Source organism: Bos indicus x Bos taurus, chromosome 23, assembly GCF_003369695.1.
Source record: "Bos indicus x Bos taurus breed Angus x Brahman F1 hybrid chromosome 23, Bos_hybrid_MaternalHap_v2.0, whole genome shotgun sequence".
In the NCBI taxonomy this organism is placed as follows: domain Eukaryota; kingdom Metazoa; phylum Chordata; class Mammalia; order Artiodactyla; family Bovidae; genus Bos; species Bos indicus x Bos taurus.
Window position 1 is genome coordinate 49319042 of NC_040098.1, and position 26251 is coordinate 49345292.

Sequence of the window (26251 nt, forward strand, 5' to 3'; positions counted from 1 at the left end):
ATGCTAATGCACATTTTAAATGAAATGTTTAGTAATCAGTACCCTTTTAATGAGAAATGTCGATTAGTAGGGATGTTCATATATGCCCTTTTATAGGAGACAAGGCAGGGACTTCACTGATGGTCCAGTGGTTAAGACTCTGCTTCTGCTGCAGGGGACAGGGGTTTGATCCTTGGTCAGGAAACTAAGATCCCGCATGCCGTAGGGTGTGACCTAGGGGGAAAAAAAGACAAAGCAAATAATCACAAAGCTTTTTGTTTGTTTGTTTTTTACTGAACAAAGCAAAATAAACAGCAACTAACATTCACTGACTCCCTATTATGTCCCTGGGTACTTTATTTTACAAGAGCCGCGTGGTAGATTTTGTATCCACTTCACATATGAGGACCCTGAGGCTGAGTGGCTGAGAACTTAGCTTGGCAAGTCTCAGAGAGAGTAACAAGCAAGACTATCTGGTTTCAAAGCCACATTTCTTGTGCTCAGCTCTGCCTCTGTGAAGTATTTACTCAGAAAATTCTCCTGCAGGGTCCCTCCAGGCTCCATAAACGTTTAACTCCATCATCTGTATTTTCTACAAGCACACCTATGCATGTGTATTCACATATATACGCTTTCTATCTATCTATCAGAGTAGATCTGAGTCTTTCTAGGGGCATTTTCTTAATGGAGACGTCAAATTCTTCGGTTCTGAAACTGGATTTTGTCAGTTAAGTGTTATCTGGGGCAATGACTCCTGCTAACCAAACCGACTAAGGAAACGAGTATTGCTTTGCCAATTACATGTGAGCAGAAGCGATAAACTCACCACGCTTCCTCCTGGCCGTGGCGGTGGCTGTGGCGCATGTGCTGCATGGAGCCTCTGTCAGTCTGTGTTCCAGAGACTATGCTGAGCCCATCTGCGCTGGGCAGTAGTAAACAAAAAGTAAATGTTGCTCATCGTGTCCGACTCTGCGACCCCATGGACTGTAGCCTACCAGGGTCCTCTGTCCATGGGATTTTCCAGGCAAGAATACTGGAGTGGGTTGCCACTTCCTTCTCCAGGAGATCTTCCCAACCCAGGGATCGAACCCAGGTCTCCCACGTTGTAGGCAGATGCTTCACCATCTGAGCCACCGGGGAAGTCCCTGGGCAGTAGAGGGAGAGGGAATAAGCTTGCGGTTTATCAACAGAGGTGGCGGCCATGCTCGCTGTGTATATAGCCCAGCCTCTCCTGACTGATAAAACGGACTGGCCAGTTCCTCCTATACAGCAATGGCTAAAATCCAGTTCCAGTGAATGAGAGGTGCGCTTGAGCCCAAATAAGGTTTTTAAGGTAACCTCCATGAAAATCTCAGTGACCTGCAATCCAACGAATCAACATGCAACTCATTTTTGCACTTAGCCCTCTCTTCCGTGTGCTGGTCCAAATCACTTTCATTTTTGCGTCATTGCAACCATCTCCTTGTGCTTTCTCCTAAGCCTGCCTTTGTCACCCAACCCCTTTCTCTAACCCAATCCTGGGGTGTATCCTTTACAAAACTGAATTCTTACTGTTTTCCAAACTGATGCTTTAGTTAACAATATATGGGAACCATCTTTCTATATTGGTGAAATTATTAGTGACTTCGCACTGAAGGAATGTGGCTTGAGCATCTGAACCCAGGGTCTTTCCTTCTGGTGGGCTGTTCCTACACCAGAGAGAAGGCAGGTGTGACTTGGTTCACAGAGAGTTAGAGCAGAAGGACCAGAGTCTCTGCAAGGAACACTTCCCTCAGGCCGAGGTGCCCTGATGGACGGCAGGCACCCTTCCCATAGCTGAGTCCCCGGTGCTTCTGCTGTATCTAATGCTTGCTTAACCAGAAAGGGTGTTCTGGTTAACTGATATTTCACAGTACACTCTATTTTCTATTAAGATCATACTTGCATTTCTAAGAAACTTTGGCTTATCAAAAAACTGAGTTAAAAAATAATTGCTTTAAAAGTTGAAAAGAATAGCTAGAAACTTTTACAGGCACCAGGATTGTTTTTTATTGCAGGATTTTCAATAATAAAGGTATTTCACAGATATATTTTCTTATTGGAAACATAAAACCATGAGCTATTTAATCAAAGCTGACAAAAGCAATTCTACATATCACCAAGGAATGCCTATATGGCATACAAGATGGAACATAAAATCCATGCATTTATACATCAGCAAAATAAATCACAGCTGATTTATTTATACCGATTACCAGCGGTAAGGACAGGGGCATGGTGGTGCCGGTCTAGGGCCCCTAAAGCCAAGGGTGTCTGTGACCCCAGTCAGCTTTTTCTCCTCCTCCTGTGGTGCCAGTTTCTGTAGTCATCATGTCAAAAACAAGCATGATAGGTGCAGTTCTAATCATGTGCCCATAATTATTGTTTTATTTCTTTTAAGAAGTCTCTATGTATCTGGCTGTGTTGGGTCTCAGCCGTGGTACTGGGCTTCTCCAGTCACGGAGTGTAGGCTGAGCTTCCTGGTGGCATGTGGGATCTCAGTTCTTCGACCAGGATTGAACCCGCCTCCCCTGTCCTGGAAGGTGGGTTCTTAACCACTGGATCACCAGGGAAGTCCTTTGCTTATTCACGCTGATGGAGACATGTGCTTGTAGGAGTTAGGTCTGTATAATACAGTCACTACCACTTCGGCAAATCAACCAAAAAGCCAAGCGAAAGAAGCAAATGAACTAAAAGAATGTGTCTGTGCCCTTTCTTACGTGGAGGACCAGTCTTTATTTCAGAGGCGGTCCCTCGAAGAGCAGGCTGCAGGGAAGGACGTGCCCTGGATTCACTGAGTCTCGTGACTCGTGGTTCTCATGGCTGTGCGTTGTCCACAGGGGAGGGGGACCTGCCACTTGTTAGAGCAGAATGCTTGCCAGAGGGCATCCTTTCGTTTGGAGGTGCTCCTAAACGGATGCGTTCGAATCTGCGAACCACGTGATGCCCAGTGTCTCATCTGGGAGTGAGTGAGGGCTGGAGGAGAGGGAGGGGCGCCAGGGGAGGAAGACTGAGTGAAGAGAAGTAACTGAAACAGACCCATGCCCCCCGAACTACAGCACGAGAGAAAAATGCCCCCAAGGCGGTAGGAACTTCTTCTTTGTGGGAATAGCCGAAGTGTAGTGTCAGATAAAACACCAAGAGAAAAACGTGGCGTTTCCTCAGGAGAGAAAATTTTCCAAAAAGTCCCATAGAATGTGCAAAAGAAAGTTTATTTTTGGCCAAAACGCAAGAGACAACTTTGGCCCGTGGCAGATCTTGGCATGTTAGAGAGGGTCCCCTCATCCTGAGGGCGCTAGTGGTAAAGCGCCTGCCTGCCAGGAGACACGGAAGACATGGGTTCAATCCCTGGGTCGGGAAGGTGACCTGGAGACGGAAATGGGAACCCACTCCAGTATTCTTGCCTGGAGAATCCCCATGGACAGGGGAACCTGGCAGGCCACAGTCCATGGGGGTCACAGAGAGTCAGGCACAACCGAGCGACTAACACACTCGTTCTGAGGAGCTGTGAGAAGCCTCCCGGGCTGATCAGTTGCCACGGCAACCATTAATCTCATGGCTGAAGTTCTGAGTGATTTGGGATGAAGAATGTTCCCTTGAACACAGCCTACCCCCGACCTGTCTCCCCCCACACAGCTCCACCCTGGCTGCCCAGCGCCTCCCGTGGCTCTCAGGCTACGGCTGCTGCAAACGTCCAGAGGAATTCCGGCCCAGGCGGTCCGGCTTGTTGTCAGGAGGCTCTCACAGTCAGCCCGGCAGGTCCGAGGCAAGTCAGTGTGCGTGCTGGCACGGCGCGGCTCACCTGTTGTGTGGCCAAGTCACGGGGTTGCTGCTTGTCCTCTTTGGGCCCAGGCCAGGCAGCGTTTGTTCAAGTGAAAATTCAGGCCCTGTGTGTGCAGCGTGGCTGTCTCAATAGAAACGGGAAAACAGATTCCGGGAGAAGAAAAGAACGAGGGAGTGGGTGGCGGGGGCGAGCCAGCAGCTGTGTTGTAAGGTGTCTTAGTCAAGGACGGTTCGGTGGCAAGAAACAAGAAGCGACTCAGCCCGGGTGAAGAAGGGCTTGTTGGACCGTGTCAGGGTCCGGAAGCCGGCAGGGACGGCAGGCTGACGTCATGGGAGCTGGGAAGTCCTCCTCGCAGCCTCACACCCTTGCCTCCGCCCTCTCATCTCCGAGGCATGCCTGCTTCATTCCTCTCCCCGTAGACCAAGTCTTTGCAAGGCCTCGCTGCCATCACGGGGCCCGATGTGGGCTGGGGGCACCGTGGTACCTGGGGTGGGGGGCTCTGACTCAGTGTGGCCCCTCCGGCAGAGCCCCAGCACTCAGCAACAGGTCTGCTTCGAGAGGATCTGCAGGCAGCATCTGCCACTGGTCTCATCATCATTTCTGGCCAGAGGGAGAGTTCAGAGCGTGGTTTTTCCTCTCTGGCCGAGTGGGTGGGGGAAGGTTCTCGGAGAAAGAGGTAGACCTGGGGGGAGAAACAGGAGGTGGAGGAAGTGACAGACACTTGCAGAATGAAGGCTTGTCCTGGGCACTGGCAAACCCGGATGGGTTGGAATGGCCACTGCACATAATCAACAGCGTTGCTGGGCCCGACCTTCCTGCCTGGGTGCCAATGCCGCGATGGGGGCACAGGCTGTCTTATGGGTTCTAGAGCGGACAGGGAGGTGGTGAATCAGGAGGGGCTGGAGGGCTGCCAAGCAGGTAGAGGAGCTGGGTCCCTGAAGGTCCTGGTGAGAACCGAGACCAGGAGTCTGGGGGAGATGGCCCTCAGAGAGGCTGCAGTCAGGGGTGAGGTGTGGGCTCTGGGTGGGTGTGGGTGGTGTCTGGGTGGAGGCCACGCTGAGTGTGCTGGAGATGCCTTCATAAGTGTTACATTTGTGGGTGGTGTGAGGGGCTGAAATTCATGCGGGGAAGCCCTAGCCCCCAGGACCTCAGAATGTGTCTGTACTTGGAGGAGGTGGAGTCTTTAAAGAAGTTGTTTAGGTAAAAGGAGGTCATGAAGCTGGGCCCTAGTCCAACGGGACTGGTTTCCTTATACGAAGTGGGACTCAGGACCCAGACACACACTGAAGGAAGACCGTGTGAGGGCTCAGGGAGGAGGCGGCGTCTGTAAGCGGAGGAGAGAGGCCTCCGAAGGAACCAGCTGTGCTGGCGCCTTGATCTTGGCCTTTCAGCCTCCAGAACTGGGCAGATACACTTCTTCTATTTACCCCGGTCTGGGCTCCTCAGTTATGGCAGCCTGAGCAGACGAACACAGATGGCGTATGGGGGAGAGGGTCATTTATTGGCCTAGAAGCAGTGCTGGGGTTTAAAGAGAAGGCCAATCACACCCATCTTTGCAGTGAATCATGGGTGTGTGTGTGTGTGTGTGTGCTCAGTCGTGTCCAACTCTTTGCAACACCATGGACTACAGCCCGCCAGGCTCTTCTGTCCATGGGATTCTCCAGGCAAGAATACTGGAGTGGGTTGCCATTTCCTCCTCCAGGGGATCGCCCCAACCCAGAAAGCAAACCCATGTCTTCTGCACTGGGAGGCAGATTCTTGACCACTGAGCCACCAGAGAAGCCCCCGTGATTAGGCAGAATTCTTAGTAAAAGCCACTTGTCAATATGTATAGAAAATTGTAGAAGTACTCATATTTGTTGACTCAGTAAGATTCTGATTATAACTGTATGGCTCAGTCTCGGACCAAGTCTAACCCACGATACTGAATTTCCCCACTAGAGGTGGGTATTTGAGATGAAGCCACAGCGGGCATTGAGGAGAAGCTATTGGTTGTAGAAACAGCGAGGTGTTAAGGCAAGTAGAAATGGATAATCTAGAAAATGTTCCTTGCCATATGGCAAGAACTGTGGGCTTTGCTTTTCTTTGATGTAGAATGAAACAAGCAAAAAAACCCCAGAAGACCAATTGTCAGTTAAGTATTAGTGTACCCAGAGCTAAGACCAAATTATTCCCTATCATATTTTATAATATTTTACCAACTCGCTTTTGCGTGTCTCAAGATTGTTTTTCTTTTAAAATACTCTAGTAAGCATTTAGCTAACACTTAAAATTAAATCACATTAATAATTTATATTCAGTATAATATATTACAGGGCTTCAGTTACATTGTAATCTTTTGACCAAAGTGCTTTACCGTGCTCGACTTCTGGATGAATGCCTGGTGACCTGGCGTTTGCATTATTGCTTTTATTATGTTAACACTCATAACCTGGGTTTTATGGTACAGCAGTTTCGAAGAACAGTGGAGCCTATAGTGAGCACAATAATGATATGGAAACCTTTCCCAATTTAGGAATAGGACTGAATATAAAATATAAATCCTGACTTTCTGAACCACCACGATCGGTTTGTGTCTGTGTGGCTCTGATAAGGCTTGTGGAATGTGTTTGCTTTTAGATTTTATTTGATGGGCAAGTGGGAATGCTTTGAGACTAAGTGGTTGTGGATAAAGCTCTGAGCTGCAGATGTCACACACCTGCCAGCCTTGAGTGGCCCTTTCTTTCTCGAGCGGCTGTGATGTCCCTTTGCCTTCTTCTAGCGTGACTCCTCTTTCCGGCATGCTCTCGAGCCATGAGTCATTTCGGCAGGGCGTCCCTCTCAGTATCTACTCCAGAAGCCAGCTGTGTGTTCGAGGAAGGGGGACGGTGCTTTGAAAGTTGCAAAGGGTTGCTATGTGGGGGAGATCTCGGCCACCCTGCGGAGAGGACCCGAGCTGAGGCTGACCCTGCACTCATGGCCACGGCACGTGCTCCTTCTCAGCCCCTGCTGGCTCGCCTTCTGAAAGCTGCAGTGTGAGCCTCCCCACGAGCCCGCCTCCCTCCTCTGCGAGACCCTGGCGACACGTGGGTCAGTGAGCCACGTTCCCCTCAGTGGGACGACTCCGTCTGGGACCCGTGTCAGTTACCGTCTGCTGGGTCCTGCGTCTGCTGTTCCTACATCACGAAAACTGGCTTCTCCGTGCCCAGCAGATCCCGCCACCCGCAGTGGCCCCCTCGGGGGCATGGTCCTGCTGGACATGTGGACAGACGTGAACTTGCACGGGAGTCAAAACACCCGCCTGCAGCTGCCGGCTCGGGTGTTTCCTTTCCCGCTTCTTTCAGTCACCTGTAGCTTTTCTTAAATCCGAGCGTGGGTTCCCTTCCTCGGCTCCTTGGCTTCCATGGCTCACCATTGCTCCAAGGGGCATATCACCCATTTTATTTTTAGCATGGTACCCCCTTCCCTTTCCAGCTGGCTTCCCTCCAACTGCCTGCATACTTGCTGTTCTCTAGATCATGATGCTTGGGGCCTGCTCCGCACCTAACCTCTACGCTTGGTCCCTAAGTTTCCTCCTTCGCCTGCCCCTCCTCTTTGCACTGCTTCTGTGGATTTCTATTCATTCTTTGAGGTCCAGTTAAAAACCTAGACTGTGGCAGCATCTCTGACCACCTCACAAAGCCAGGTTTTTGTGCTTAATGCGGTGTATTCCAACCTGCCATACCACTTACCGTGTATGACAGTGATTGATGTCTTTGCTGGCCTTTTCCATTGACTTATTGGTCTAATTAATTCATTTAACCTACTTTTTAACACCTGGCATTTGATAGATGCTTAAATAAAAGTCTGTTGAATATAAATGGATAGCTCAACTTCCCTATTTCCTCCAGTTGACCATGAACTTCTCAGAAGCACCATTCTGTTCTTCTGTTTCCCCACGGAACTCAGCTCAGCGCCTGTCACATAGTAGATGCTAAGTAGATGTTGAAAGTGTAACATGTATTAAAAAGAAGGCTGAATAAATCAAAATGCAAATTGCTTGGTAATATTTCAGGTTAGGAGTAAGGTGGGAGAAATACGGTTAACGCTGCCCATTTTTTGGATGAAGGAGCTGTAGAACACAGAGGGTATATTGTGAGGACAGCTCTTTTTATTTTATTTAATACGTGTATTTATGGTTGTGCTGGGTCTTATTGCTGTGTGGGCTTTTCTCTAGTTGCAGAGACCGGGAGCTGCTCTTAGTGTGGAGTCTGGGCTTCTAATTGCAGTGGCTTCTCTTTGTCGTCTGAGTGTGGACTCAGTAGTCGGGGCACATGGGCTTAGTTGCTCCACGGCATGTGGGGTTTTCCCGGACCAGGGATCGAAGATGTGTCTCCTGCATTAGCAGGCAGACTCTTTACCACTGAGCCACCAGGGAAGCGCGGGCACAGCTCTTTGATGTTTATTACTGCTTTGCTTCTTTGGACACTTCTGGAAGTCTCAGCTGAAGTGATGCCGAAGAACTGGGTTCACATCACAGCATTCCCTGCTGACCCTTCTTCCAGAAGTCTTAGGACCTGGAATAGCCAAGGACTCTCGCCAGCTGAGCACATCGCTGTGTAAAGAACCCCCAGCACCTCTCGCAGCCCCTCCCCCTAGAAGGTCAGTGGCTCTCTGGGATCCACAGCTCCTCTGGAAATCAAAGTGGGCTCCGGGTTCAGTCCAGCTTTCCCATCAAGCAATAGGTATTTACGTGACCAGCGTTGAAGCTTCATTTAAAAGCATCATATTTCTGTGGATTTTTTTTTTCTTTTTCACGTTTAGAATCAGGGTCGTTCACTCACTCAGCGACACTGAACAGACTTTCTGCCCCTGTGTGTCAGACGTTCTGCGAGGCACTGGCATCCAGTGACGGGTAAGGTGAACCGAGCCCTGTCTCGGGGGCTCCCAGGCCAGCGGCGGGGCTGGCAGACCCCACACTTGACCACCGCACACGAGGATTGCACACAGTGGAGGGGTGCAAAGTGCTCAGGGCCCCAGCGTGGGGGCGGGGGCTGGGCTGGAGGGGCTTGGCCACCAGGGCCCTTTGTCCAGACGGGATGACTCAGAGCCTCCAGGCCCCAGAGACAGGAGGAAGCCAGGAGGAGCGGGGGGAGGAAACGCTTCAGAGAAGAGGAAATAAGCACAATGTCCTCTCCTCTGCCCACGTGCGCTCAGGTAGCTTTCTGTTCCATTGTTCTCGGGTCATTCTGCTCCCCTTCCCCGAAGAGTTTAACCCTGTCTCCAGTTTCTGTGCATGCACACACACACACAGACGCACATACACACTGACACACACCAGACACACACAGACCCCCCCACGTACAAACACAAACACAGCCACACATACACAGACCCCCACCCACAGACACACAGAAAGAGAAACACACACACAGACCCTCAGACACAGACACAAACAGAATACACACAAACGGAGACCCACCCACACACACTCACAAGCACAGACCTCCCCAACACACACACACACACACACACACACACACTCACATGCACAGACCTCCCCAACACACACACACACGCACACACACACTCACATGCACAGACCTCCCCAACACACACACACACACACACACACACACACACTCACATGCACAGACCTCCCCAACACACACACACACACACACACACGCAACTCCCACGGTGGTCTCTGCTCCAGCTCTCAGAATGGCTGATTCTGTCTCAGCCGCTGCTTCTGGGGCAGCCGCCCTGCACCCCAGCGAGAGAGGGTATGTTCTTATTGGAGCAGCAGAAAATTAATGAACGGAGGCGACACAACATGGATTTCAAGCAACAGAAGGGAGAGAGCTAAACTGCTTTGTCCTGGCAGCTACACACCCGGGCGCTCTGTCAGCGATCACCTGCAGAACCGTCCGCCTTGACTGGTGGTGGCATTCTGTCTGGGGACTGCTGAAGCAGGTATAAAAAGTGAAACTATCATAAAAGTTAAAATGGCAACTGTCGATTTGCTTTATTTTACAGGTTTCACAGCTCAGGCAGACGAGGAGTTAACTTGCAGCAGAGTGAGGCAGCAGCGGAGCAAAAGTCACGGTGCTATTTCTTGGAACGATTTCTGCTCAACCAGTTATGTTTCTCAAGCTCTCTGAACGCGTGCCAGGCGCTGTCTGCAGGGGCCGCGGCGGCCGCACGGCCGGCACTGGGCGTTCTCGTCTCCGGGCGCTGTGCTGAGCAGTTGTTACAGTTATCTCTTTAATTGGTCTCCTATTTGTCTTTATTTTAAGCAGTGGCTTCTGGTAGGAAGTGCACTGCACTAGGAGTCAGAGTATCTGGGGTCTCATCTTAGCAGGGCACGGTGGACTGTCGCCTTCGGGAGGGATTTGATTCTTTACTCTCTCGAGAGGAGAAGCAATTAAACATCTCAGAGCTCTCTCAAGGTCCTTCCTGATTCCGAGAGCCTCTGTGCTAGACCCAGGTTGGCAAACCGCGGCCCACAGGCGCGTCACTTTGGCCCACACCTGGGTGTCTACGAGCCGAGAGCGGCTTTTACGTTTTTAATGCTGGAGTCAAAAGAAGAAGCCTGTTTTGTGACCTGCGACAGTGACGGGCCTTCCAGCGTCCATCAGTAAAGTCTCATGGGAACATGCACACACCCATTCACGTGCATGGTGCCCGCAGCCGCCGCCTTGGCACGGCGGGGGCAGAGCTGAGGGGCTGCAGCTGAGACAGACCATGTGCCCACAAAACCTGACACGCCTGCTACCTGGCCCTCTGCAGATGGTTTGCTGTGGCCCCACCTGTTTGCCACAGCACAACATGTAATCTGCTTCTTGCGTTTAGGAAAGCGATGCTGTCTCGAGAGTTACTGCAAGGACTCCCTGGTGGTCCAGTGGTTAAGACTCGGCGATTTCACTGAAGGAAGCATGAATTCGATCCCTGGTTGGGGAACTAAGATCCCACATGCTGTACAGCAACTGTCCAAAAAAAAAAAAAAAAAAAAATGGAGCTATAAGGATTAAAAGAGATGATGGGTGAAAAGGCATTTTGAGGAAGTCAAAAACATACGCAAATATTCACGATTCCATTAGTATTGATAAAGAGGACTTCCCTGATGGCTCAGTGGTAAAGAATCCACCTGCCGGTATAGGGGATGTGGGTTTGATCCCTGGGTCGGGAAGATTCCCTGGAGAAGGAAATGGCAACCCACTCCAGTATTCCTGCCTGGGAAATCCCCTGGACAGAGGAGCCTGGTGGGCTACAGTCCAGGGGGTCACAAAGAGTCAGACATGACTGAATGGCTGTGCACACAGCAATGCTGATAAAGGACATCAAGTGCATAAAAACCCAGCTCAGAGGGTGGCTGGATGGAAAAGGGACAGACCCTGATTGACAGTTTGTACAAAGACAATTCTAGTTCCAATCAGCATGGCTGAACGAGGTTTGAACAGGTTTGTAGATGTATAAGGTTACGTGTGAATCTGGGAGGGAAAATAAGAGCTCGATCGATAGGCTGGTGTAGTTCTAGGTGAGCTCTTATGCCTCAATTATTTAAGCTACTGTTGCAATTCTGTTTTTTAAAGTCACTTTATTTGGGATTGAAAGATAATTGCTTTATGATATTGTGTTGGTTTCGGCCATACATCAACATGAATCAGCCGGAGGTACACGTATATCCCCTTCTTCTCGAACCTCCCTCCCACCTCCCACCCCATTATAATTCTGTTTTAAAATAAATAAGAGGGTAAGTACCCACCCAACTTCATTTCAGTGTTTTAAATTATTTTGTTTATTTATTTGGCTGGGCTGCTTCTTCACTCTGTCATGTAGGCTTCTCCAGTTGCGGTGAGCAGGCTTGATTGCCCCGTGGCGTGTGGGGTCTTAGTTCCCCGACCAGGGATGGAAGTGGTGTTCCCCGCGTTGGAAGACAGATTCCTTACCACTGGACCACCAGGGAAGTCCTTATTTCAGTGTTTCAGAAGTTTTTTTTTCCAAAGTGAATGTTGACCTCTCATGGATGAGACCTAGTTGTCTGAATATACGAAGTTGTCTCAGGCAAAGCTGTCCCAAATAACGAAAAGGAAGAGTTACATATTAGGAACAAAATATAATTTTAGAAAAATTAAAATAGCCATGATCTATGGGCTTTGTCACAATAATATTAGGATAACCTCTCACCCATGAGGTACTTCGTCTTTTACTTCAGTGTTCAACAAGAAAGCGAAGCTCTACTCATTTACTAGAGTACAAGTTACTCTACTTGTTTAAACTTTGACTCATTCAAAAAGTTGGGGAGAAAAATGAACATTTGAAATGGGGCTGAATCAACTTCAGATCTGGTTGAAGTTTTTCAACTTTAAGAGTTGAAGTTTCTCATGAGAGGTTCCGAGGGCAGCGTGCAGAATTCCGAGGGCAGGGTAACTTAGAAACGGCAGGTCTTGGGTTTTCCTATTTTCTAATAGTCACTCTCCAGGAAGCTTCCAGGTCCACACAGTGTCTGTGTATTTGGTATGTTCCTAGGGATGTTCTTTCCCTGAGAAGGTGACCAGCTGTTTGCCTGAACTGGTGGCGTTTGCTGCGTGCATGTATGCTTACTCAGAGCCGTGAACCAGCTTCACACAGGAAGCGGGCCTCCCCACCTCTTTCCTGAGTGACCTGGGCCATGAGCTCCCAGGGGGCGAGGGTACCAGTTCCAGGGCTGGTGGCCTGGCTCCTCTGGGTATTAACAGTGGGACCTTGGGCAGCCCCTTAATCCTGCTGCCTCTCAACTTCCTCGTGTCCAAAGGGGGATGACTGTCGACCTTACTTCACGCATCTGCAAATACTGAGTGGAAAAATCCACGGAAAAGAGCTAACAAAGGGTGCCCGGTGTGCAGCCCTCTTTCAATAGACGTTAGCCATTCTTAGTATCCTGGGTGGTGAGGTGGCTCCAAGTGAGGAAAAGCAGCCATTTGTTGGTGGTGGGGATTCGAACAAGGGCCTTTCCACTTTCTGCAAGACTTGGGTCAGTTGGCAAATGTAGAGCGTCCAGCTCATGGGGCTGGAAGGGATGAAAATGTCAGCTTGAGTTTATGATCAACTTTAAGTCTTTGCAGAATGCCTCAGGCAGAGGCAGTTCTGTAGGACTTGATGAGTGAGTTTTTACACTAATATCCATCCAACAAGATGATGAAGTACACATTGGTCATTTGATGTGTCAGGAGTGGTCAATAAACAATGACAAAGGATCTTGTATATTCTCACAATAAACACGGCCGCTGCTTCTCACCGGCTTCCTTGATAAGCACCATCTGGACCTGGCTCTCGCCTGGGAGGCAGATCACGGCCGTGATGCAGGGTAATGTCATGGCCTCCTGAAGATTTATCTTTGCCCTCTTAAAACTTTTTTTAAAGGTAACTGAAGGGGCTCCCTGTCTTCAGACCTGGCTGGAGTCTGAGGGTCCCCTTTCCGGTTTGGAGCACAAGTTTGGGTAACAGTTTAATATTTTTTCTTGAACCGTCCCCTCAGCCTCTTGCTTCGGCACTGAAGGAGGGGTGAGCTGGGTGTGAGGGACTTGGGAACTTGGAGTGGGGAAGATAGGGCTTCGGGGTGGTTGTCCCGTGTGAGGGTGTGGAGTAGGGACACTGGGAAGGGGGACTTGATTGTTTCGTGTGTGGTGAATGGACCCTCCCTCTTTGGTGTTCGTATGAGAATCAGCAGTAAAGAACTCTATATTTTTGGACATTGAGCTAGTGTTTAACTGGACCAAGATGGGGCCACCAGCTTGTGGCTTGTTCCCTAGAAGACTGCTTGAGATCGTCAGGCCCTTGTATTAGTAAGCGTGGGGCACCTAGGAAGGACTTGTTGAATAAGTCACCACCACCCTGGTTGCGGGTATGTACCTCATGAATCTTCAAATGGATACATTTAACTATAAACATCCTCTAAATCTCCTTTTCAGGGAACAAGCCAGTTACTGTAAGTCTCTTTCAGCCTTTCCCTGCCCTCCCCCCTCCCCTACTCCCCTCCCCCGCCGCTATACCCACATTCCAGAAGCAACTCCTGCCTTTTGAGGTCATCTCCCCTAGGGTTCCCAAGTCTGTCCTGAGGCCTTCTGACCTTGTTTCCACATGACAGGGGTGGTCACGAACTTGGGGAGCTTGTGATGGTATTTGCTCAGGAACCAGGAAACACGGACATTCTCTGTGGTCCAGCCAGCGCTCCCTCCACAAAGTCACAGAGGAAGATGCAGGTGTGGGAGTAGGCCACAGCCACGCCGTGATGTGGAAAAGGAAGAAGTGACATAAGGCAGAGGAGAGAGGATGGCCCTCGGTCACCATCAGGAGTGGGCGAGGAAGAGTCGAGTCATCGGCACACAGAGCCGAGTCTCTGGTTCCTGACTCGAGCTTGGTCTCGGGATGTGGGTACAACCTCGTGTGCCTCGTGTGTGCATGCTGAGAGACAGCAGACTCGAGCTGTCTCTTGAGGCTGAGCTGGCCGTCCGTGTGTGGTCACACTGACCTGTGCTGTTGTGGCCCCCTTGTCATGGGAGTGGGGGTCAGGAGTGCTCTGAGTGAACCAGCCATTCACATAAGGAAGTCCATCTAGCATCACAAATTCAAATGTAATTGAATAAACACTGCGCTCCGACTGTGTCCCAAGAGCTAGAGCTAGAAAGATGCACACGAAATGGAATCCACTCTCAGGTGTCTCACAGCTCCGTGAGACCAGAAGCATATAATTAATGTTATAGTAGTGTATGCAGAAACAGTGAGAAACTTTACTTTTTTGGGATCCGAAATCACTGCAGATGGTGACTGCAGCCGTGACATTAAAAGACGCTTGCTCCTTGGGAGAAAAGCTATGACCAACCTAGACATCATGTTAAAAAGCAGAGACATTACTTTGCCAACAAAGGTCCATCTAGTCAAAGCTATGGTTTTTCCAGTAGTCATGTACAGAGGTGAGAGGTGGACTATAAAGAAAGCTGAGCACTGAAGAACTGATGCAGTTGAACTGTGGTGTTAGAAAAGACTCCTGACAGTCACTTGGACTGCAAGGAGATCCAATCAGTCCATCCTAAAGGAAATCAGTCCTTAATGTTCATTGGAAGGACTGATGCTGAAGCTGAAACTCCAATCCTTTAGCTACCTGATGTGAAGAAATGACTTATTGGAAAGGACCCTAATGCTGGGAAAGATTGAAGGTGAGAGGAGGAGAAGGGGACGACAGAGGATGAGATGATTGGATGGCATCACTGACCCGATGGACATGAGTTTGAGTAAACTCCGGGAGTTGGTGATAGACAGGGAGGCCTGACGTGCTGCAGTCCATGGGGTTGCAAAGAATTGGACACGACTGAGCAACTGAATTGAACTGAGTGTATGCAGAAGGCGCTGTGGGAGGCAAGATGGAGGTGAAGTCTGAGGAGCAGCAGGCCTGGTGTGGCCTGGGAGCCCGTCAGAAATGTAGGTCTCAGGCTCCACCCCGAAGCCACTGAAACCAGCATTTCAGCTGGGCCCCCAGGTGACTGGTTTGCAGAGTAAACCTGGAGACCATCAAGGTTTGGACCACACTGTGTCGTAGACTCGGGGTGTTCACCCTGCAAACGCTGTCTGCGCCCTCGTTCTGTTGCTGTAAAGTGGAGTTCAATGAGGAATGCCAGGGCTGGTCGTCTGTGTCCCCCAGGGCTTCTCTCAGGATGTTTGCACTTGGCAGCGAGAACACAAACTGCTTTCTAGATGTTTCTGCCCATGAAGTGCTTAAAAGAAAAAAGGGTTAGTCTTTGAGTTGTGTCCGATTCTTTGCAACCCCATGGATTGTAGCCCACCAGGCTGCTCTGCCCATGGGATTTCCCAAGCAAGAATATTGGAGTGGGTCGCCTTTCTCTTCTCCAGGAGAAGAAGAAATATTCCTGACCCAGGGATCGAACCTGGGTCACCTGCATTGGGGGTGGATTCTTTACCATCTGAGCCACCAGGAAGCCCACATCAAATGCTTGAAACTTACTGCTTTCAGATTTTTACTTGCAGCCTAATGTCACATTGGAGGTTATAGGCTGTTCCCATACTTCTGGGTCAGGCTTTCTCCTACATCACATCGACAGCCCTGTTTGTGACCTTTATTCTTCAAACCTTCTTCCACTTTTCCCTTCTAGAAGTTTCCAAACTTGTTTCTGGGTCTCGTATTTTGGAGGGCAGTGGCGGCGTCTTTTCAAATAATTCCCTAACCTACCAGCATCCCCTGTGTTCATAAGCAGAATGGGAAGGAAGCCTTTCTCCTTTTTCAGGATGTATTAACTTCAAAGAAATGGGACCATCCTCTGGGAGAAAGGAAGAACCACATCCTGAGACTTGGGTGCCGCTTTCAGGGGCTCGCCCAAAGGCACATGTGTATGAGCCCAAAATAAACTAGACTCTAGGCACCACAGAGGTGTTTTTTGTTTTTTGTTTTTTTTTTAATGAAAAAGTTTGAAAACATAACTTTTCAGCTCTGCCCCTGCAGTTTTTCAAGCTACTGCAGAATTAGTGATATTTCGAAGTATGGGAAATATAGGGAAATGGGAAGAGAATTCTTTCTCCTTTCACCTTCCTATGGGGCCTTTCCAGATGGCTCAGTAGTAAAGAATCCACCTGCCAATGCAGGAGACGCAAGAGACACAGGTTCAATTCCTGGGTTGGGAAGATCTCCTGGAGAAGGAAATGGCAACCCACTCCAGTATTCTTGCCTGGAGAATCCCATGGACAGAGGAGCCTGGCAGGCTGCAGTCCATGGGGTCGCTAGGAGTCAGACATGACTGAAGCGACTTAGCAGCAGAGCTGTCTGGGTGCATCTTACCAAGTCAACCCCAGAACCAGATAACCGGTCTCAAAACATCCAACTTTGACACACTGTTCCCGCAGAGTGAACGCTCCGCTGAGCAGTTAGTGGACCTTCGTTCCAACTCAGGGGAGAGAACTTGGACCAAGGAACTTGGGCGGGGAGAGCAGCATTTTCTTACCCTAATGTATCAAGGGTACATCTGAAAGAGTCACCGTTAGGACCTATTCCAACAAAGACATCCTGCCGAATGCAAAGACCTAAACACAAACGAAAAGGGATTAGAATACGATGGACACAGAGGTTAAAGCCAGGTCTCTCAAGGGCAGCATTAGACGTTTGGGGCTGGAAGCCTGGCGGGCTGCAGTCCATGGCATTATAAAGAACTGGACACGACTGAGCGACTAAGCACAGCACAGCACAGCACAACTCTTGGTCAGTGAACTCCTGTTCACCCTAGGACATTTAGAAGCATCCCTGGGCTCTCCTTACCAGATGCCAGTCCCAGTCCCTCAGCTGTGATAACATGAACTGTCTCCAGCATTGCCACACAGCCCTCTGGGAGGTACCGTCACCTTGGGCCAAGAACAACTGGGTGAGAGTAACTAATGGGCTAGCTGGATTCACAGCCCCGCTCTGCCAGCTACTTGCCCCAAATCTTGGATTTAAATCTCCAGGTATCCCCTGAGCTCAATTGCTTCATCTGTAAAAAGGGGGATATTTCACAGGATCACTGTTAGATTAAGGGGTAAGTGTACACCATCTGGCACACAGTAAGTGTTCAATAAACATTAACTACGTTTAGGATGATAATGACAACCTCTCACCTGAAGTGAAATACTGTAACCCATAAAGGGGGTTGACTCACTGATAAGATTAAAGACACAGAAGACATCTTAGATGGTCACACGGGGAATGATTCTGCAGTTGTGAAGAGAAGCCACGCTTCCCCACCCATACTCACAACCAGCTATGAGAAAAGCGCTACATACATCAGATTAGCAGAGAAGCTCGGGAAAGCCTGAAGGACTCAAATAGCCTTAATGGGGGTGCCAGTTTTAACCTTGGAAATCTGGGAAACAAGAGGGCACAGTGTAAACAGAGTGGAAAAAAAGAACAGAGGGCCATTTAGAGGAGCTCTAAGGCTCAAACCCAACCCTCCCTCACTGTGATACCCACTGTCTCGCTTAGGCGCCTCACTTAGACAGTCCCCTTGAAATCCGAGCTACACGGCGACTCCCCCAGGCCACCCCGACCTGCTCGGGCTCCCTGAAGATAGAAGCAGGAACACCCCTGCCTGGGGCTGGAGAGGCCATGGGATAGGGTTAAAATTACACTGAAGAAGCACCAATTTTTGATTGATTTTATTATGGATGCATAAATCAAGCGAGATGTGAACTTTGAATTGATTGCGACACGTCGCGTTATCAGTGTGTTCTCAGATTATTTAATTTCTGGTCTGATCTTATCTCCTGTTTCCCAAGATGCTTCAGAAGGCTTTCATGTCCACAGCCTAAATCACCTTTTTTTTCTCTTGCCAGGGGTCCATGTTCCCAGAGCGTGCGTAGATGGGGACACGTTTTACACAGTACAACTTAGCAATTTTGGGACCTCTCCCTTGCCTTCGGCAAATTCCTTATGGTTTGAAAGAAAAATCTATCAAGTTCTCTTGGGTTTTTTTGGTGTATCTTTAATCAGGGCAATCGTTTTAAGACCTTGGTTTATTTTTACATGTTACTCATCTTTTTTTTTTTGCATTTTGCATTTCATTTAAGTCTTTCATTTATTCATTTAAGTCTTAAAATTTCAACATCCCTTGAGTGTTACCAGGGTTATTCTTCATGGCAGAAGACTCAGAAATACTGATCTATATCTGCAGCTTTACCGGGCTCTAATTTTTATTTTTGCCCTGAGACACCATTATTAATCAAGATCCTGGTAGAAAGAAGATGACTGAACTGAAAAGAATATATTAAGCACTTTGGGCTGAGTTAAGGGATCAACCGGGGATGGTACGGCCCTGGGACCAAGAACAGTGAGGAACTGTGACCGCCCTGACGCCCAAGCGATGGGCCGTGAGCCCGATGAGAAATGTACAACAGGCAGCCCTGGAGAAGCCTGGAGGTGAAAACTCCCTCTTTGCTCCCACCTTTTGGTTTCTTAAGGGTGCCTGTGATCCTCCGATCTGGGAGATCCGGTCTGGAGAGGTGAGCTTCCCAGGCACAGTGAAGGGCAGAGAATAATACATCTGGATGGAGGTGGGGATGAGGCACAGACAGAATAACCAAAACCAGCCCCCCTTCACATTTGCCTGTTGAAATTCTCATTAGATTATCAATAGACGAGCAATTCTCCATAGATTGTCGGAGAATGCATGCCAATTTTATTCTTGTGATGAAATCATTTTCTGCTCTTCCTGGAGATGAGTATGTGTGTGTGTGTGTGTGTGTGTATATATATATATTTTTTTTTTTTTTTCTTTTTAGCAACTTCTCTTTCTCCTGCTTTATCCTTCTCTTGTCCCTCTACAGAGTGGACAGCTGTCTTTAAGAGCCTTAATGCCCAGACAGAGAATGTGCTAGAAATGTTAGCTCCCAGCCCCGACTCTGCATCCACTGAGCCAGAAACTCTGGGGTGGAGCCCGCTGATCAGCATCCACAAGCCCTCCAGGGAGTCTGACGCAGGCTCGGGTCTGAGGAGCTCGGGCGGGATGCTGTGCGAATGCTCCCTGATGGTCTTCTCACACCACACCTTCTTGTTCCAGGCGTTGCTGTGGCAACCAGCAGTGCACAGGGTGTAGCCTGACCACACCTCGTGCCAGCTGCTCCACCGGTATCTTCCCTGCCTCGGGCTTCTCTTCCATCACAGTGTGGGATGCGTGGAGGAGCCTGCCCAGCTGTCCTTGGGCGTGTGCAAACCTGGAGTTGCTGGGGAGTTCGTGCGTAGTCTGGGGGCAGCCCTGGACCAGAGGAGGTTGGGAGCCAGAGGAGCAACCCCTCTCCCACCATCTTGGGGCGGAGGTGTGTTTTGGTGGCTCCTTGGTGGCTTCCAGTGGCCCTGAGCGCCCCTTGTCCGAAGCACTTGTCCACTCAGTGATAACACCTTTGGGTTGATTCTCCCTCTTCCCATTCTCTTCATTTTTGTTTCCTAGGATCATTTTCCAAAAGAAACACCCTGCACACTGACCCTTATCTGAGGTTCTGTGTCTTAGAGGAATCCAAGCAAAGATAATGTCCATCGCCCCTCCTTTGTCAACACTGTGCTCACCTTTAAGGACCAGTTTGACCTTTAAGGACCAGTCTGACCTTTAAGGATGAGTTTGCATGTCACCTTTAGCGCATCAGGGCTTCTCTGGTGGCTCAGATGGTAAAGAATCTGCCTGCAATGCAGGAGACCGGAGTTCAATCCCTGGGTCAGGAGAAGGGCTACCCACGTCAGTGTTCTTGCCTGGAGAATCCCATGGACAGAGGAGCCTGGTAGGCTGCAGTCCATGTGGCTGCAAAGAGTCGTGGGGTTGCAAAGACGCGGACATGGCTTGACTGACTCACGCTTTCACCTTTTCCACTTTTAACTTGTAAGCCTCTGTCTCTCGGTTAGAATCAATTGCGCTCTCGCTTGCGCTTCCATGCACCTATTTTTCTTACATTCACAGCAGCGGTCATGTGTGTCTGGCACTGCGGTTCTGTAGTTCTCTGTCTCCCCACTGGACTAGTGTTCCCGAGGTCAGGGACAGTGTCTGTTCATTTAAGGAACACTCCCCCAACCCCTCCACCCCTGTCCTTGAGGGTTCTGAATCGTGCTGAGCACAGCAAATTTCTGTTGAATTGAAGAGCACATCTGAGTCCTGACTGATGGTTTTTAAAGTCACATCGTAATATTCGTAGTACACCTGACTTTAGAGTATTGTATTCTTTGAAATTATGGTCTTGAAGCACTGAGGCTCTCTCTCTTACCTATTCTCAATCCGGTTGGTGCTTGAAATAAGGTGCAATTGGTGGTGACCATTCAGTACGCCTAGGGCTGGCTTGATGAGCATGCATCCTTGAAGTGGCCCGGGGCTCTGTGTTCAGAAGGTTAAGGTTATTAAAGCTTTAAAGGTTTAATGCTGGGCTGTTGCTATTCTGAAATTGTTAATAATTTTATTCGTGAAGCTGGGTCTGGGAGTGAAGTCAGGCAGTGGAGCAGACACGTGAGCAGGGTGGAGGGTAGTATCTGGCCTTCCAGGCCACTCCACTCCATGAGCAAGGATCCCCGTGGATCCACAACACGTGGGAGCCCCAGGGAGAGTCAAAGTGAACCCAGGAAAGTGTGTCACATTCATGACTGAGCAAACCAGAGGAGGGGAGTGGGGAGGGGACTATGCTTCCCAGCAGAGCCAGAACGGGCTTCCAGTGCAGAAACTGGCGTTTTGAGTGTGGGTCGCTCAGTCACTGTCAAGCCTCTCTGCGACCTCATGGACTGTAGCCCAGCAGGCTCTTCTGTCCTTGTAATTCTCCAGGCAAGAATACTGGAGTGGGTAGCCATTCCCTTCTCCAGGGGATCTTCCTGACCCAGGGATCGAACCCAGGTCTCTCGCATCACAGACAGATCCTTTACTGTATGAGCTGCCAGGGAAGACCACACCAGTGGAGTCCTAATAGACGCTGACTGCCAAGGAGCCCTGTCCCAGCCTTTTTCACTTGTGTTATTTCTCTGAATTAGTCAACCACTTATTCTGAAAATGACAATGTAGAAGAAATGACAGGGTAACCCACAATTCCTTTTCCTTGGGTTCTTCCTTACCTATCAGTAAGCGGAAGCTAGAAAACCTTGATCAAACGTGCACACGTCAAGAGGTGAAATAAACACAATTTGGTTAGTTTTATTTAGTGTTTCCACTGTTTAGATAAGAATAAAATATGTAGATCAGAACAAAATATGTATGCGTCTACGAACTATAAAATACCAGTTGTATAGTTTCATTGATTCTAAGTTGAATGCCCTTGTCTTGGCATTTGAAATCGTCTTTACCCTATCTTCTCCTTTTCTTCTGTGCGGTCATTTTCAGCATAAATGGTCTTTGCATAATGTTAAGGTGAATGGGGAGATTTAAATACATTCATTAGTAAAAAGAAATAACTCAAATAAGAATAAAAAATAAAGGAATGCATTAAGAAAATATTACGCAACGGGCCAAGGGTGAGGTGTGTATGTGTGCAAGCATGTAGAATAAAACGCTGGAATAAACAAGAAAAAAGATATCTGTAAGGTGAGCCGCTTCTCTTCCTGGTTAGAAGGCACCAAGCTTCGGGAATACAAAGACAGAAGTCAGTGTCCCCGCCTGAGGACTTCACACAGGAGCAGGGGTTCAGACGACAGCCCAAGAATCAGAGAAGAGGATGGGGGCAGCTGAGCCTCCAGCTGCGTGGGAGTCTGGAGCCGAGGGGGCAGCTGTGAGCCCCGAGGGAGTCTCCTTTCACGCAGGCCACCAGCCGCCCTCTTGATGGCGGGACTCCAACACCGCAGGAATCAATCTGACTCAGGGTCGCTTTCTTGACGGAGAGTCCAGTACATGGGTGGTGGAGGCTTTGGTCGCCCCGTTCACCTCGACTACCATGGCGAGGCTGTGGTCGAGGATGCCAAGAAAGAGAGTCTCAGGTGAAACGGTGTTTCCAAGAGAGTCCCTCTTAGGATGGCAGAACATGCACGGGTGGAAAAGAGAAACACAGGCGGGACCATGCCTGCCTTACGTGTGTTCTTATTCCCAAGGACAGTGCTTCCGTTTGCATTCTCAATTTCACAGCTAAAAATGAGAAGTCCTTGTGCCTTTCTTACGTCGACATATCAGTAATATTTCTCCTCTCCTTACATTTCAGAAATTCCTCATGTTGCTTTGCTGTAAGAGATTTAACAGCCCTGGAAAGAAAGACTTGTTCAAGAAGCCCCTTCTCAGGGGGTTCCGAGACCCCTGGAGGATGACGCATGTCAATAACTCGCATCCAGAGCCCCCTATCAATAAGCTGCTTCACCTGCCCCGAGTGATGACTCGATGCCACCACTGTTGGTGTGTTATTTACTTTTGGCCGCGGTGGCGTTTCATCGCTGTGCTCGTATTTTCTCTAGCTGTGGCGAGCAGGGCCGCTCTAGTTGGGATGTGACAGCCTCATTGCGGTGGCTTCTCTTGTCGTGGAGTGCGGGCTCTAGGCTCGAGGGCTTTGGTAGTTTTGGCGCACGGGCTTAGTTGCCCTATGGCATGTGGGATTGTCCCGTGTCCCCTGCGTTGGCAGGCAAGTGCTTAACCACTGGACCACCAGGGAAGCCCCGTTCGTGTATTTATTAGACTGAGAAATTCCCAAGAGCGGCTTCCTACCTGTCCCACCTCTGTGTCCCCCCAACCCCCACCCAGGACCCAGTGCAGGACCTGGTTCCGAGGAGGAGCATAGTGAAGCGGGCCGGTTGAACGAACAAGCGAATGCCAACTCATTGCTCCCAACGTGAAAGTGAAAGTGGAAGCCACTCAGTCGTGTCCGACTCTGGACACTGTATAGTCCATGGGATTCTCCAGGCCAGAATACTGGAGTGGGTAGCCTTTCCCTTCTCTAGGGGATCTTCCCAACCCAGGGATCGAATGGGGTCTCCAGCTCTTTGAATTATGATCTTTATTGCCTTATCTCCTCACTTCATTTATCACTCTTTCCTGACATCTTTCAGTAGAGTTTAATATACACATGTGAACATGCACCCCCTGCCACACACACACACACACAGGCACACACACACTAACTTCGCGTAGCACAGCAGAGGCCGAGGAAAAGGTTTAGCGGGGACGCTCGCACTTGTGACGCCTGTCCACGGGCCCGCAGCAGATGATGGATGGCCTGGCTGCACGTCCCAGCAGGATGGTCTGTCGGTCGGGTCTGATTTCAGAGCACACCTGGAGGCCTGGTGACAGCCTGTGCTCCCGAGCGACTTTGGGAGAGAACTTATTTATTATAAAGCTAAAATTAAACGACGTGTTTTTACATGTTGTTCAGCAGCAGCAGCAGCTGAGACAAAACCTTTGTCAACGAGAGCTTTTCACACCTCGGATTTCAACCCAGCGAGCAGATTTCTGTGTCAGGCCGGTGTCGGTTTTCAGCTCTGAGAATGGATGAGCTGGGCCTCCCTGGCGGCTCAGTGGTGAAGAATCCGCCTGCCAGGGCAGGAGACACGGGTTTGATCCCTGATCTGGGAAGATCCCACGTGCTGCAGAGCGATTAAGCCCGAGTGCACCACAACTGTTGCGGCGGTGCTCTAGAGCCCGGGAACCGCACCTAGAGCCCACGTGCTTAGAGTCTGTCGCACAACACGAGAAACCCTGCAAGCAGAAGCCCCCCTCGCCGCAACTGGAGAAAAGCCCATTGCAGCCACAAAGACCCAGCATGGCCCCAAACAAATAAATTATTTAAAAAGGAAAGAAAAGAAAATGGAGGCGCTAATGTGGGAAAGCTAAAAGGCACGCCCTTTGTCTTCCTCGGGGTTAAAATCTTCTCATTTTAACTGAGGTCATTTTTCACCCCTGACCTACTCCTGAGTGTCTCCACTCCCAGCCAGGACACGGGGGTCCAAGGGAGGGTGAGCAGGCTGAGAGGCTTTCCTGGTGTGGTTGAGGGTGTTTTTGTCATCTGGGACCTGAAAAGCTGATCTCACTGTGCTCTCGTCCATGGAGTTCAATGGCGCCTTGGCTGCCCGGCCGCCAACTCCACTGCCCACGGGGCTGTGCTGCCAACCTTCGTGTCCCGTTGTCTCCTCACCACGCTTGCTGCCCATCTGGACAAAACATCCCGTTCAGAGTGAGAGGTCGGATTTGGACTCACCGAAACTGCTGGCTGCACCAGGCCTCTCCCACGGCAGCGCTTCTGCTGAGAACAACCATCTGAGCCCAGGTTTTCCTATGCTCACCCTTGGCAGTGCAGGAAAAAGAAGCCTCTAGACACAGACGATTACAGAGCGGGCTCTAACGCTCAAAAATAAGACGGGAACCAGACTGTAGGGCAACATAAAGTGCTAACTGAGATGGAAAGATAAAGGCTAAGGAGACCCTCCTACCCGCTGGAATGGAAGCTAGGAAACCTTCATGGATAGGATGAGCTGGATGCAAGAAAGCCACCAGTTGCAACATGACCTGTAGGCTGTTATCATCTAAGGCTATTGCGATGATGACTTTACAGTTGTAGCTCTTACGAAGTATTCAGGTACATGACTGTTGATTTTAAACCATAAGTAGGTATTGCCATCCTTTGCAAATGAGGAAACGGAGGCTTGTAGGAGTTTAGTGATTTTGCACCAGATATACAGCTAGTAGCTGGCAGAGCTGAGACTGGGAACTAAACCGACAGGTGCCGCATGCACTTTCACTGCTGATGAGATGAAGGTATGTCCTTAGGCATCTTTAGAAAGCAGCCAATTTAGAAGGGTATTAACAACAAGTACTCTGTAAACTTGTTACAATGCACAAACTTGCTAAAAACACAGGCGATATGCTGACGAGCCTCTCAGGGTCTAGAAAGGGAGGAATGCGTTAATTATTGTTGAGTACCTCCAGCTCTGTCAAGGTAAAAGGCGTTGTGTTGAGTGAGCGAGAACATTCTGGTCACTACACAGCGTGTTCTTTACTGAGGAGGAGGTACTTCTGAGCTTTGATGCGATGACCTAACATATCCCCTCAAGTGAAGCGAGGTCCAGGGCCATTTGTTCCCTTGTTAGGTGGGCTGGCTATTAATTCTGTTTCATTGGAACCTAGGCGCTGGGGAGATGATCATAGTCATTGGGAGATTCGTCTTTTGCCTTGAGATGAAGGAGCTGGTTCCCTGCTCTTGTGGATCAGGCTCTTGGTGACCGTGGCTAGCATGAACCCGTTCTCCAGCACGGACTCACTTCTGGGTGAACTAGACTCGACTGCGCTTCTGGGAGACAAAGCCCATGACGTTCATACCAAGTGCAGCTGGGTCCCCGCTGGGTCTGCCAGTTCACCTTCTCCATCACTTAGTATGAAAGTCTGCTTAGATGGTCCACTGAAACTACATTGTTCTCCAGCTCCTTCATCATCCGGTCCAATCTCCTCTCCTTGTAGAGGTCCCATTAGTGGTCATCTGAGCCCGCAGTGAGTTGAGTTCCTCGAAATTTACTGATTTTTTGATAGCTCTTGTGTCTGGAATTTGTCTTTCCCTTTCTAAATCAAGCTGGCATTCTTCTGTACCCTGTGTTCATTTCTCTAGAGCTGCACATAATTAATCTACTTCATCTATGTGAAAACTTTTGAATATTAGAATGCCGGCAATTATATATAGAATGCAAATGTTTTTAACGACACATGTCTCCTCTCTTCAACCATTTGAGGACTGTTTAATTTGAGAAAAGAACGTGATTGGGTGACTTCAGGATTGTAGGCAGACCAGCTTCTCTGGAATACAATTATGAAGTGGTTTAATCGTTCGTTACATGGCGACTGTCAAGAGCTGCGAAGGTCTGTAGATTTACCTCCTTGCAAAGTTAGTAAGTTAGCCTACAACAGCTTCAGAGATGCCAACAAGACCTAGGTGACACCTGGATTAGAGACAAAGGAGATTCCCAGATGGCTCAGTGGCAAAGAATCCGCCTGCCAATGAAGGTAACACAAGGGATGAGGGTTCGATCCCTTGATTGGGAAGATTCCCTGGAGTAGGAAATGGCAACCCACTCCA

General features: G+C 49.4%; 2 long non-coding RNA genes across 3 annotated transcripts in view; one reads left to right on the top strand and one right to left on the bottom strand.

The window, feature by feature from the left end:
• Positions 1–10194, top strand: part of LOC113881754 — a 52151-nt gene extending 41957 nt beyond the window's left edge. For both annotated transcript variants that reach the window (XR_003508143.1, XR_003508142.1), the window contains 2 exons: positions 8564–8654; positions 9779–10194. This is a non-coding gene — a long non-coding RNA (uncharacterized LOC113881754). The remainder of the gene's footprint in view (positions 1–8563; positions 8655–9778) is intronic.
• LOC113881755 lies at positions 1983–5400 on the bottom strand. Its single transcript, XR_003508144.1, has 2 exons — positions 3800–5400; positions 1983–2973 (listed from the first exon to the last, which is right to left on the bottom strand). It is a non-coding gene; the product is annotated as an uncharacterized LOC113881755 (long non-coding RNA).
• Positions 10195–26251: the final 16057 nt, after the last annotated feature.